Here is a 12,229-nt window from a genome sequence, read left to right as displayed (position 1 = left end):
AACACAAGGAGCAGACTGGGAGGAGGGATAAAAGATGGAAGGGGAAATTATTTGAGGGATATTTCTAGATAATCCTTTGACAGAAGTGTGGAAATGGCTTTGAATGCTGCCAAAGCCAGGTATACTCTTCTGGGGAGGAAATTCGGGTACTTGAATTTTTGGGGAGGTGATAAGAAGAGAGGAAAAGAGGAAGGCTAAATCTCAGGAGGAGAAAATGGGGGAGAGAGACTAACGAGCTGCCCCCAGTGTCCCCTGCTCACCCACTTGAAAGAATTGGGGTGTGGGATCATGCTGAGTAAGGGGAACTCAGCTGGGGTTCTCTCTCTCTCTCTCTCTCTCTCTCTCTCTTTCTCTCTCTTCTTTTCCTTCTCTCTCTCTTTCCCTCTGTCCCTCTGTCCCCACCTCTTTCTCTCTCCCTCTCTCCCTCCCTCCCTTCACCAAGCAAGCTCCGGGGTTAGCTGGAGAGGAGCAGCAAGCTGCCAGCCTTTCTCCCTCCCCCTCCTATTTTCCCCCTCCTTCTCTCCTCTCTTCCCGGGCTCCCCCTCCCCTCCCACTCCCCCTCCCTCTTTCTTTTTTCGTCGCCTCCTCTCCCTCCTCCCTCTCCACCTCGTTGTCCTCCTCCTCCTCCTCTCCCTCCTCCCTCCCTTTCTCCCCGCTGCCACCGCGGACTGGGTCCTTAGCTAGTAGGAGTGCGAGGATTGGTGTGGGAGCTGAGCAGAGTGAGCCGATGGCTAGTCTGGGCCGCGAGTCCAGCTCGGGCTAGGTGGGGCTCGAGGGGAACTAGACTCTGGACGCGCGGGAGCTCAGATGTAGGCAGGAGCTAGAGCTCGATAGGACTGGGAACGCGAGTCGTACAGCAGGAGCCCTCAGACAGACAGTCGCTCCTTCTCACCCGCATCCCCAGACGGGCTGCGGGCCCCAGCCCGGGCTACCTCCTGCAACCGGGGTGGAAAGACACAGGCATCGAGCCCCCAGTGCCCTCCATTCTGCCTTACCAGCCGCAGCCCGGTGAGTCCCAGCCAGCGGCAGCGACCGACACTCATGCTGGTTTCTATTTACCTCCTTCTTCTTACCTTTCTGCTTCCTCACTCCAGCCCCAACCCAGGACTTTGGTTGGGGGTGGGAACGGAGGGGCCACAGCTGGAAGTTGCAAACTTCAAGAACTTGGTTGGCTATGGGGTGGGGGGCGTCCAGGGGAGGGGGCAGCCCCGCATCGCATAGTGGTGAAAGCGAGTGTGACGCTCTGAGACGGGGTCGAGAAGTCGCTGGGGTAGAAAGAGGGTGAAGAAGGGATACATACACTTTGCTTTCTCATCCTCGGCTACTACACCTCCTCTTCTTAGTGGCTCTGGTGCGGTTGTTCCAGGAGCAGGTCCCTCTCAGCTCGTGGTTCGAGTCTCTGCAAGCAGGCATGCCTTTCGCTCCCCCAACCCTGCAGTCTGGGGGTTGCAGCCATCGATGCGGAGACTCAGGGGCCAGACTGTGGGTTCTTAGGGGGAGAACTAGCCAAAGTAGGGTATTCGCTGCGGGGGGGAAAGAGGGAAACCAAATGGAGGAGAGTGGGGAAAATAAGGGTGGGAGAGGAAGAGAAGGGAGAGGAGAGAGAAAGACAGAGAGAGAGAGAGAGAGAGAGAGAGAGAGAGAGAGAGAGAGAGAGAGAGAGAGAGAGAGAGAAAATGAGAATGCAGGTTAGCGTGTAAGTGTGTGCGCGAGTAGGTGTGAGAGCTTATGTGTGTGCCAACGAGCGCGTATTTGTATGAAATTGTATTGATACCCGTTCCGGGCTCCCTGATTCCAACTGCTTCCCACCTTTCTTCCTATCTTCTCCCTTCCTCCTCCACATCTCATCCCTTATCCTTCTGCCTTCCCCACCTCGGCCCCCAGCCGGCTCTGAGCCCAAACTACTCTTGCTCTGGCCCCGGGTGTCAGGGTCGTAGCTCTGGAGACGCTAGTGGGAGCTAAGGAGGAGACACGGAGCCTCCCACCTCACCCTATGAGTTGAAGGATAGAAGTCTAGAGTAGGGGGTGCGACGAGAAGAGGGTTTACGAAAGGCTATTTCCTGATTTATTTTTTTTCATGGTAATTTGTCTTTGTGGTTGGGGCTGCCCATTCACTTTCAACTCACGTCGTGATGGAGCTCCAGAAGGGAGGGAGAACGAGCGAGAGAAAAAGAGATGAGGAGAAAAGAGAGATGGGAAGAGGAGAAAAAGTAGCAAGAGGATGCAAAGATGTGCAAGAGGAAGAAGATCAAGAAATTGGGGAAAGTGAAAGGAAGAGAAGAGAAGCAAAAAGAGATGGCCATTGAGCCTGAGAGATGAGGGGGGCAGGGAAGCTGGGCCATTTGCATTGTTACAAACTTTAATCCTGAGGAGAATTCACATAAAATTCATCAAATCTCATTCCCAGGCTTGAGGGTCAGTCCAACCTTCCCAGAGTTTGCGTGTGTGTGTGTGTGTGTGTGTGTGTGTGTGTGTTTTGAGGGAGCGGAGAGTCGCCCCGTGTGGTTCTTTTGGTCTTTGCTTTAGTGTTCATTTTTAGGTGGCAGGTCAGTAAATAGGGAAAGGAAGAGAAGAGTAGGACAGCGAGGAGCCATCAGTGTAGGACTTCAGTGTCTCCAACTAGGAAAAGCATTATTATTTGCGAAAACAAGTCTCTAAGACGACTGAAGAGCAGGTGGGCATTTCAGAAAACGAGTCCCTGATCTCTGCTACTGCAGGGTGGAGTCCAGTTTCGCTCCTCCTCCACTGTCCCCTCTCTTCCGTGATGTTTCTTACTCTGCTTTTTTCCTTTTTTCTATTACTTCCTACCCCTGCGCCTTTCACACTCTCTCTTCCTTCTCTCTTTATCCATTTCCATTATTGTCACTATTATTCTTTTTCTCCCTCCTCCCCCCTCCCCCCTTTCAATTGTATAAGTTTTGGAATGTGTGATATTTCCGATTATCTGAGCCCACGGCTTCCTTCCATTAGTGTAGTTTGAGTTGATTGCATTATGGATGGGTTCTTGAAGATTTGTAAAGCTCCTGGGAATTATTCTTGCCATCTACCAGGTGCCTTCAGTCACTTTCTCCATTCCTTTTTTATTTCACTTCTCTCTCAATTCTCCTCTCCCTTACTTCTCCTTGTCCCCTCCCTCAATTTATTTATTCCTCCTTTATCTTTAGTCACTCATTTTTGCTTTACCCTTTCACCTTTCTCTGTAACCTTCAGAAGTAGCCTCTCCTTTCTATGTCTGAGGAAATGACCTTGAAAGCAGGGCTTATGGGAAACTCAACCTTAGGAACTCAATAACTCCTAACCCATTTATTGGAGGCAAAAAAGAACTTGTTAACACTTGAAATCCTAAACATAGAGTCCAAAATGAAAGGGAAAGAATGTGGTATGTGAATATGGTAGATTCTTGGTTCTCACCTTGACTGCTTGGAAAATAAGAAAATGAAGTCATTGCTCATTAACTCTTCAATCTTTAATTTGGGAATTGGAATGGGTTTTGTGGACACCCCTAAAGCTCCCACCCAGCCTCTTATTTTGCAAATGGAAAAAAGAACGAGACTAAGGGAAGGAACTCACAGTCACACAGCTAATTAAATGCTAAAAACTCCGAACCCTGTGCTCTTTCCCTTACATCACATTGTCACCCATCCTTCTCCTCCTGATCAACATGTGTTGAGCTCTGAGAAGGACCTGCAAGGGCCTACAAGGAGGTATAACAAATGATGTTGACCTTCTATAGATTTAAGAATGTAATCCAGGAAACAGAACCTATTCATAATAAGATAATGTTCCTGTTGAACTAAAGTCATGATACAAAATCGATAAACTAAGGGCCAGATGAGTGTGGAGGACCAAATTCTAGGCTAGTTTGGAAGAGAGGTATTAGATTTAGGGTCTTTAGAACAAATCTTCAGGATGAAACAGGCCTGGACTTTAAAGGACCAGACAATGACCCTAAAATGGGAAAAAAGAAAACCCACAGTTATGGATTGTGAGCTGCTACCTTTTTATCTGACAAGAAGGAAGCATCCTTCTCTCAGCTTCTCGGAAAGTTGCTGGCATTCTAGCTGTTTGTAGATGTGAAGGATACTCCCCCATCCCACCCTTTGCCAATCACTGCTGAGAGGTCAGTCAGACCATGCCTATCATTAGAGAGAATTGCCAGCCACCTAAGTGCTATGATTTTAGGGGCACAGAATAGGTCTTCTGGCTTCAAAACAAAACAAAAATCTTCACTGACTTGCCAGAAATGTATTACTTTAGGTTTTGACTCAAATTAGGTTCCCTGAATGCCTATAGAAAAAGCTACAAGGTACCCTGGGAAAAAAAACAGTAAAATGTGTTTCCTCCAACTTCCTGGGCAAAAACATATCAAAGTCCGAGATAGGAAGGTCTTTTCTTTTTGATGAGGAGAATGAAGCGTAAGGTCCTAGGATTATCCCATTCCAAGACATAACAATAAGAGCTTCCACCTATGGAAACTATGGGTGGGGGAGTCCCCTAAAAAATCACCTTTAAAAATACCATCTAACATTATCGCCCTTACTTTCTGACTAGTGGGGACGGCTCCCTGGATGCTGGGGAAAGGAGAAATGGGCATGGGCAGCCTAAAGGTTAAAGGACTATCCTTGTATCATGATTATTGTGTTGAATACAATTTTCAAAAAGTCTTAAAGACTATTTTCATTTTCCTTTTATTTAGTCTTTAGGATTCAGAAGCCTCACTGAATTTTTGTTTATGAGATGAAGAAAGAAAAGTTTGAGGGTTTCTGGATTGTAGGGAAGATTCCCAGTTAAAATTTGATGTGTCTTTTATGTAAAGAAAATAATCTAAAAGGAAAAGATATGAAGACAAATTTGGCAGTGGAAAGAATTATGACCTTGGTTGTTATGATTCCTCTCTGCAATTTAATTTCCTCATTTATAAAATTAGGAAGTCAAAATAGAACTCCAAGGGGTTTTTCTATTCTGAAGTCTATGATGTTCTGGGCCTTAAAAATGTAGGTCTCCCTCTGAAGAAACCGAGGCATCTCTGTGTGGAATTGTAGACAGTAGCAGTCTGAGCCCCCAGTCAGACACACTGCTCAGTGATAGCATCCTGAGCATGTGCTCAAATTCAAATACTTTAATCACTTCCTAATTGTGTGATCTGAACAGGTCACTTTATCTCCCTATTTCTCAATTTTCTTATCTATAAAATAGGGACAATAATACCAATCTTACAGATTTGTTATAAGAATTATATGTACAAAAAGTGCAAATACCAGCTAGGATGGTGATGATGATTATTATCCAGTAAGGTCTCCTAGCTTCTAGGAATACCACCTGTAGAAGAATTACATTTTCATGATTCAATTTCCTGTAGAGTATATTCTTGATCTTGGTGTACAAGTGGGGATGAAATCTGAAAAAGCCTTGTCCTAGATGAGTGATTTGCCAGCAATGTGGCCTCATGGTTTGCATTTAAACCATAGGACACATGAATTCTAGGCCCAGCTCTATCCCAGACTTGCTTTGGGAACCCAGCCAAATGACTATTCTTTCCATTCATACAATGAGGAGAATTAGATCACTCCCTTCTTGCCTCATTGAATTCAGGAAAACTGGATATCTGTGAAAATGCTTTAAGTTCTAGAGGGGCAAGGAAACCAGAATGATCTAGGCAGTTCAAAATTGTCATGACACAAAATGCTTAATTCCCAGCTGGTTTCTATTTGCCACTGAAAAAAAGGCTGCCAGAGAATGCAAATATTTTAATATTAATCTGAATGGAACATACACAAATTTGAATGACTTTTGGAGTGTGTGATGTTTTAGATTATCTGAATTAGTGTCACTAGTATAGTGGAAAGAGGAATACATTCTGTGTCAGAGGATTTAGTTCTGCCACTTATTAGAATCTCTTGCCTTTGTTCATCTTTCATTTTTAAAGAGCATCAATGACAACACAAGTGATATCTTGACTTTTACATGAATTAAATTAAAGTAAGGCTGAGTTGAACAAAGTCATCATCCTCACTTCTTTTTTTTCAGAGCAGGTTATTTTGTTAAGCTACAGTTTTTTCATCTGTAAAATGGGAATTAGATCAAATCATCTCTCAGATCCAGCTGTAAACCTATGATTCTTCTACTTCCTTCCATGGATGCAGATGAGCTGGTTGCAGTGGTTTATTCTTAGGCTTTTTGCTTGGTGAAATCTTTACAAATCATTCACTTTCTCCAGTCAATAAATATTTATTAAGTCCTATATTTTGATCTAACATGTATTTCAACATAAAAAGGCTATATCTCGGTAGGTGTCATGGGCAGTATAAAATTATATGACACAATAAATCTTTCCTAAAGAAACTTGCCATCTTGTCATAGAGCCTTGGGGGTGTATTTAGCTAAGGGCATAAGCAGGGTGGAGGAGGATAAAGTTCAGATTATGAAGCCTCATTTAGAATGGTAGTTCTCAGAAATTGAGTGGATACTGATCAGTTGGGAAATAGTTGAATAAATTCTGGTATATGAATGTAGTGGAATATTATTGTTCCATAAGAAATGATGAGTGGAAAGCCTGGGAAGACTTACATGAACTGATGTTAAGTGAGCAGAATCAAGAGAGCACAATTAAATAACAACAAGAGTGTATGATGATCAACTGTAATGGACTCAACTTTTTTCAACAATGAGGTGATTCGAGGCAATTTCAATAGATGTGATAGAAAGTGACATCTCTGTTCAGAGAGAGAACTATGGAGACTGAATGTAGATCAAAGTATAGTATTTTCACTTTTTTGTTATTATTATTTGTTTCCAAGTTTTTTTCTTATGTTTTTTCCCCTTTCATCTGATTTTACTTGTGTAGGATGATGAATGTGGAAATATGGTTAGGAGAATTGAACACTTAATCTATATTGGATTGCTTGCTGTCTTGAGGAGGAGGATGGGGGAAAGAAGGAAAAAATTTGGAATACAAGTTTTGCAAAGGTGAATGTTGGAAACTATCTTTGCCTGTATTTGGAAAAATAAAATACTATTTAAAAAAAGAATATTAGTTTTCCTTAAGTCTACACCCAGGCTTCTTTATCCCAAGATCTTCAAGGCAAGAGGGCCTTTATTTCAAATCAACACAAATTTATTAAGCATCAATTATATGCGAGGGATTATTATTAACTCCTAATTACTAAGTAAACTATATTACAAAAATACCCAACATCCCAATGAAGAATAATATGACTCAAAAAACATGTCAGTTTGCATATGATTGAGTGTATGAGCATGAGTTCTTGGGGCAGAGGTAGGACCATGAATTCTGTGTTATCTAGGTATGATGGTTAATCAGATAAATTTGGAATTAGGGTGAAGGAACTGAAGGTTAGAATCTTACTGTCTATACTATTTTGTGAGACAATGTGGAGAAATGTATACACCTGAAGGACTTGGAGTCAGTAAGACTAAAGTTGAAATCTTCACCTCAGACATAAAAGGGGAAACTTTGGATGAGTTATTTAATCTTTACCCTTAATTACTTCACTTATAAAATGGGGATAATAATAATAAAATGGGGATATCTCACAGAACTGTTGATTAAAGTGAGACAGAGTGTATATAAAGCATCATATAATTCAAGTCACTATCCTCCCAACTCTAACAAAAAGTTAGATGAGGATTCACCAATGCCTTCTTTTCCCCACTTTTTTTCCCGAGGCTAACCACCTTGTTCTACTTTGTGGGAAGACAGAAATAGAGACAGTAACTCATTTTCAAAGAGGGCCAATGACATCATGAGTGACATTTTGATTTGTTCATAAATTGGATTAAAGTGAGGCAGACTTGAACAAAATTGTCAACCTCACGCTTTCTGAGTCATGGAAGTCAATGATGCCCAGGTGATGATGGTGATGGCCCAGGATGCAATGGATGACCTTAGCATTTTCGATGTCTGACCAAATTTTAAGTGCTCTTCAACCACCTTCAGGGTTATTGGAAGAAATTGTTCTCATCTCAGCATTCCACCAGGGAAGGTCTTCACTTACTTGGGGTAGACATCCCCCTAACTCACTGACAGGTTTCCCGCCACCTGGCTTAGCCCATCTGCCAAGATGATTTCCCAATGTGCTGCAGTTTCCTGTAGTCACAATGAGAGTTAGGTGAAGTAGGTGAACACCAAAAGTGGATAAGCAGCCCTGAAAAGGGTTCAGCAAGCTCTCATAGCAGAGGTGCTTGTCCTCCTGACCATCTCATACACCCCAGTTTTTCATTTTCATGTCCAATTTAATGCACTGAACTCAGCTGTTTATCCTAAAGAGTCTGGTGGGAACTATTTCTTTCTCTGCCTGTCCATCTATCTCTAGATTTATGGGACTCTAATTACCATCCAATTACCTTTATTATACTCATCTCTGGAGATACATGTGATTGCTTTGCTTTTAATCCTGTGACCACTAGTTCTCACAAATTAGAAGCAGTCAGTCATGGTAGAAACTTGGAAGGAAGAAGTTTTGCGTTCTAGTTATTTGATATTAAGCAAATCATTTCACCTCTCTGAACCTCTGTTAACTCATCAACAAATGGAGAAAATGGCTCTCCAAACCTTATTGGGTTGTTATGAGAATCAAATAGAAGCTTGTGACTTTTTAAATTGTAAAAGAAGCAGCAGTGATCTGGAAACTCAGCAAGAAGATAAGCGAGCTTTAAAAGTTCTTTTTTCTCCCAATAAGTATTTTAATTATACTTTTCTTTTACAGTCTTGTCACTTCCCAATGATTCATTCCCATTATCCCAGAAGTTCTATCTTATAACAAAGACATTTAGTTAAGTTAAACAAACCAATCACAGAAACAATGGCTATGTGTAACAATGAATTTCTCCATCTTCATCTACCTTTTCTGAGAGGAGAGGAGAAAGATATATCTAATCATCTATTTTTTGAATTTAAGGTCAAGGATACACTGCTTAGAGTTCTGGTGTTTTTCAATGCTCTATTTCTTTACAAAATTATCCATGTAGACTTAGGTTCAAGATCCTGTCCTCAAATAGGGTTTTTATGCTCATTTATACAATGATCACCATCATGTCTCAATAACATTGTCTCTGCCTCTATTTTACATGAAGCAGATAGGATGGTTAGCCTTCATTTTATGAGTGGGGAAATTGAGGCAGTGGAGAATCCCCATCCAACTTTGTGTTAGAATTAGGAGGATAATAGCTTGTATTTATGTTTCATTTAAGATAGTAGCCCTGTAAGGGAGATGCTGTTATAACCCCCAGAACAAGATGTTGTCCCTATTTTACAAAAAAAAAAAAAAAAAACAGGCTTATTCTGTATTGTTCCAGGCTAAGGTGCCTTTCCCACTACACACCACAATTCAAGGCAGTTTCAAAAGGGGTTACAGCTCCCTACTTAAATGTGTCTGGGGGTGTGGGAGGAGGTAAAAATGTTGGTTTTACTTATTGACAGTCTTACTTGATTTCAAATTAAAAAGCATTTGTTAAATGACTTGTATACATAAGACATTGTGTAAATTACTGGAGATGACTAAAAAATGATTCATGCTGTTTTTAAGTAGCATATGGTCTAACGACAAGGAATGGGATAAGTACACAAATAGCTATAATATGGTGTTGCTTAGTCGTTTTCAGACATGTCTGGCTCTTCATGACCCCATTCCATTTTCTTGGAAAATTACTGGGATAATTTGCCATTTCCTTCTTTAGCTCATTTTGCAGATTTAGGAAACTGAGGCAAATTGGTTTAAGTGACTTGCCCAGAGGCACCTACCTCCTAAATGTCTAAGGCCAGATTAAAATTCAAGAAGATGAGTCTCCCCTGACTTCAGACCCACTACTCTATCCTATTTCTGGCCTAGCTGCACTAACAAGTTAGAAAGAAATTACTAAATGTGAATGAAAGATCAAACCAAATGACTCTGGAGATTGGAAAGAGGAGGAGGAACTTTTCATCGAGGGGAACAGGGGAAAGTTTTATGGAACTTTCATAGCTGAGGTCATAGCTAAGCTGGGTCTTTCAGTGGGTGCAAGATGAAGGGAGTTCATAATGCTTATTTGTCTCAAGCACTGCACATTTACTAAGTATGTGCATATTTACTATGTACATGTGCATGGAGGCTACAAATTCAGAATTGAAAACAGTTCCTGCCATTAAGGAGCAAAACAATTCATATGGAGAATAATGTTTAAGGAGAGGTTTTTGAGTTTGGAAAATTACAGGGATGGTGAGTGGGACCATAGGGCAATAAATTGACACACACTTTTTAGACACAATGATGGTGCTGATTTGATTGAGGTTCCAGAACTGGGAAGTGACTTTAGACTTAGAATCAGGAAGGTATAACTTCAAATCATACCTCATCTATTTACTAACTTTCACCCTTAGCAAGTCTTAATCTCTTTGTCCCTCAATTTCCTCAACTGTAAAATCACAAAGTTGGATTCTATGGGCCTCTATGGTCCCTTCCACCTCTGATCCACCTCTGAATGGGGTGACAGCAGAGAATTCTTTGTTAGTGGATGGGAGATGTTGAGAGATGGGAAAAGATATCAGGTGAATAAAGCGAAGTGTTGCTGAAGCTGGGCAACTCACCAGTCAGAAGGGGAAGGACAGGACTTCTGGACATGAAAAGGTCAAGTCTTCTAGAACAGGATCTGAAAATGGCAAATAGTAAAATTTGACTGGAATAGAGAGTGCATGAGTGAAAGAGAGAAGAGGGTAATAAAGTTAGAGGAGGAGGTTGGGATCAGTCCATGGAACACCAAGGTAAGCGTTTCTCTTTTATCATCTATCATCTAGGGGAACCAGGAAAGATTTCTAAAGCAAAGAAATAGCCTGGTCAGACTTGCTCATTAGGAAGATTTCTTTACACTACTGCAAGACATGTGTTGAAGAGGGTAGAGGGTAAAAGCAGGAAGGGCAGCTAGGAGACTATTATAATATCCAAGCTAAAGCTGAGGAGCCTGAAAGTAATGGCTGTGACCACAGGAGTGGAAAAGAAGGCACGGATATGAGAGATATTGTGGAGGTAGGGCATACTAGACTTGGAAACTGATGATGTGGGAGGGAGGGATAGTGGAGAATCAAAGATATGTCTGAGATTCAAGCCTGAGTGAACGGTGCTGCCTCCTGCAGAAATAGACTTTGTAAGAAAGAGCATGTTTGAGGATGGTGGGGCAGGTGCTTCCTCCAGGAAAGAATGATGAGTTCATTTTGGAGCTATCTGAAGCGCCAGATGGGTTCATGATAAGTTAGAATTCTAGAATGTCAAAGCTGGAAGAGATTTTAGCAAAAAGCTTCACTTTCCAGATGAGACCCATAGATATAAAAATAATAATTGGCAGAGTAATAATAATTTATAGAGCATTGTAGTTTCTCAAGTGTTTTATAAAATGCATTCATTCTCTCTCACACAATAACCCCATGATGTTTGGGCAATAGATAATATTGTCTCCCTTTGACAGATGAGGAGACTAGCTTATATTAGGTGACTTGTCCAAGATCACAGTGCTGGTATCAAATTATAAGAAGCTAGTATTTCTGTCTCCAAGTCAAGGGCTCCATTCACTCTACTAGGCTGCCTTAAATAACTTGCCCTAGGCACAAAGCTAATTAGTGGCAGAACTGGGACTGGAACCTAGGTCTCCTGTGTAAATCAATTTTTTGTAAATAAACTGCTCAATATGCTGGGGAAGCTGTGACTTAAAGGAACCCTCTGGTGAATTCTTTTGTAATGGAAACAATCATCTCCTGATACATCATTTTGTAGGGTCAGATTTCTGTATTTGGATTTGCTTAAAATGGGGCATGTAGTACAGTGGCTCTTGGGTCTATTTAAGGTCATGCAACTGATATGACTTTTCAGCTTGGGCTCCAGAAGATGAAAACTAGAGAATTGGCCCCTTGTTGCAGAATTCTGTAGGCACAGCCTGCATTTCTGCATCTCAAGCTTTCACAGATCTTGCTCTCACTGAAGAGATGTCAAGTGCAAATTTTCAGCTGCTCTGGTTGACTGATTTCTGCGTTGGCAGGAAGGGAGGGCAGATTTCTCTGGCAGCCAATGGGGAAGGAGAATCCTATCTGCTCCAACCAGACAGAAAGGCCCAGAGAGGCTTTCTAGTTTGGCCTGGCTGCAAAGCGACAGCTAGAACCCAACCCAAACCAGTTTTTTGGTCACTTACAGTAGATTCCTTCAGACAGGGAGAAGAGGCCCTTTGCAAAGGTGGCTACATCAGAAGG

The 12,229-nt window shown here is 42.0% G+C and overlaps 1 protein-coding gene across 2 annotated transcripts in view; it reads left to right on the top strand.

Moving 5' to 3' along the window:
• The first annotated feature begins 660 nt into the window (after positions 1–660).
• SEMA5B (semaphorin 5B) overlaps positions 661–12,229 on the top strand; it is a 190,338-nt gene continuing 178,769 nt past the window's right edge. For both annotated transcript variants that reach the window (XM_051985411.1, XM_051985409.1), the window contains exon 1: positions 661–1,008. The gene's annotated coding sequence lies outside the window, so the exon portion shown is untranslated. The remainder of the gene's footprint in view (positions 1,009–12,229) is intronic.

Source organism: Antechinus flavipes, chromosome 3 (genome assembly GCF_016432865.1).
Source record: "Antechinus flavipes isolate AdamAnt ecotype Samford, QLD, Australia chromosome 3, AdamAnt_v2, whole genome shotgun sequence".
NCBI classification, from domain to species: Eukaryota; Metazoa; Chordata; class Mammalia; order Dasyuromorphia; family Dasyuridae; genus Antechinus; species Antechinus flavipes.
Note: the sequence above shows the minus strand (reverse complement) of the source record. Positions and strands in the feature narration are given on the sequence as shown.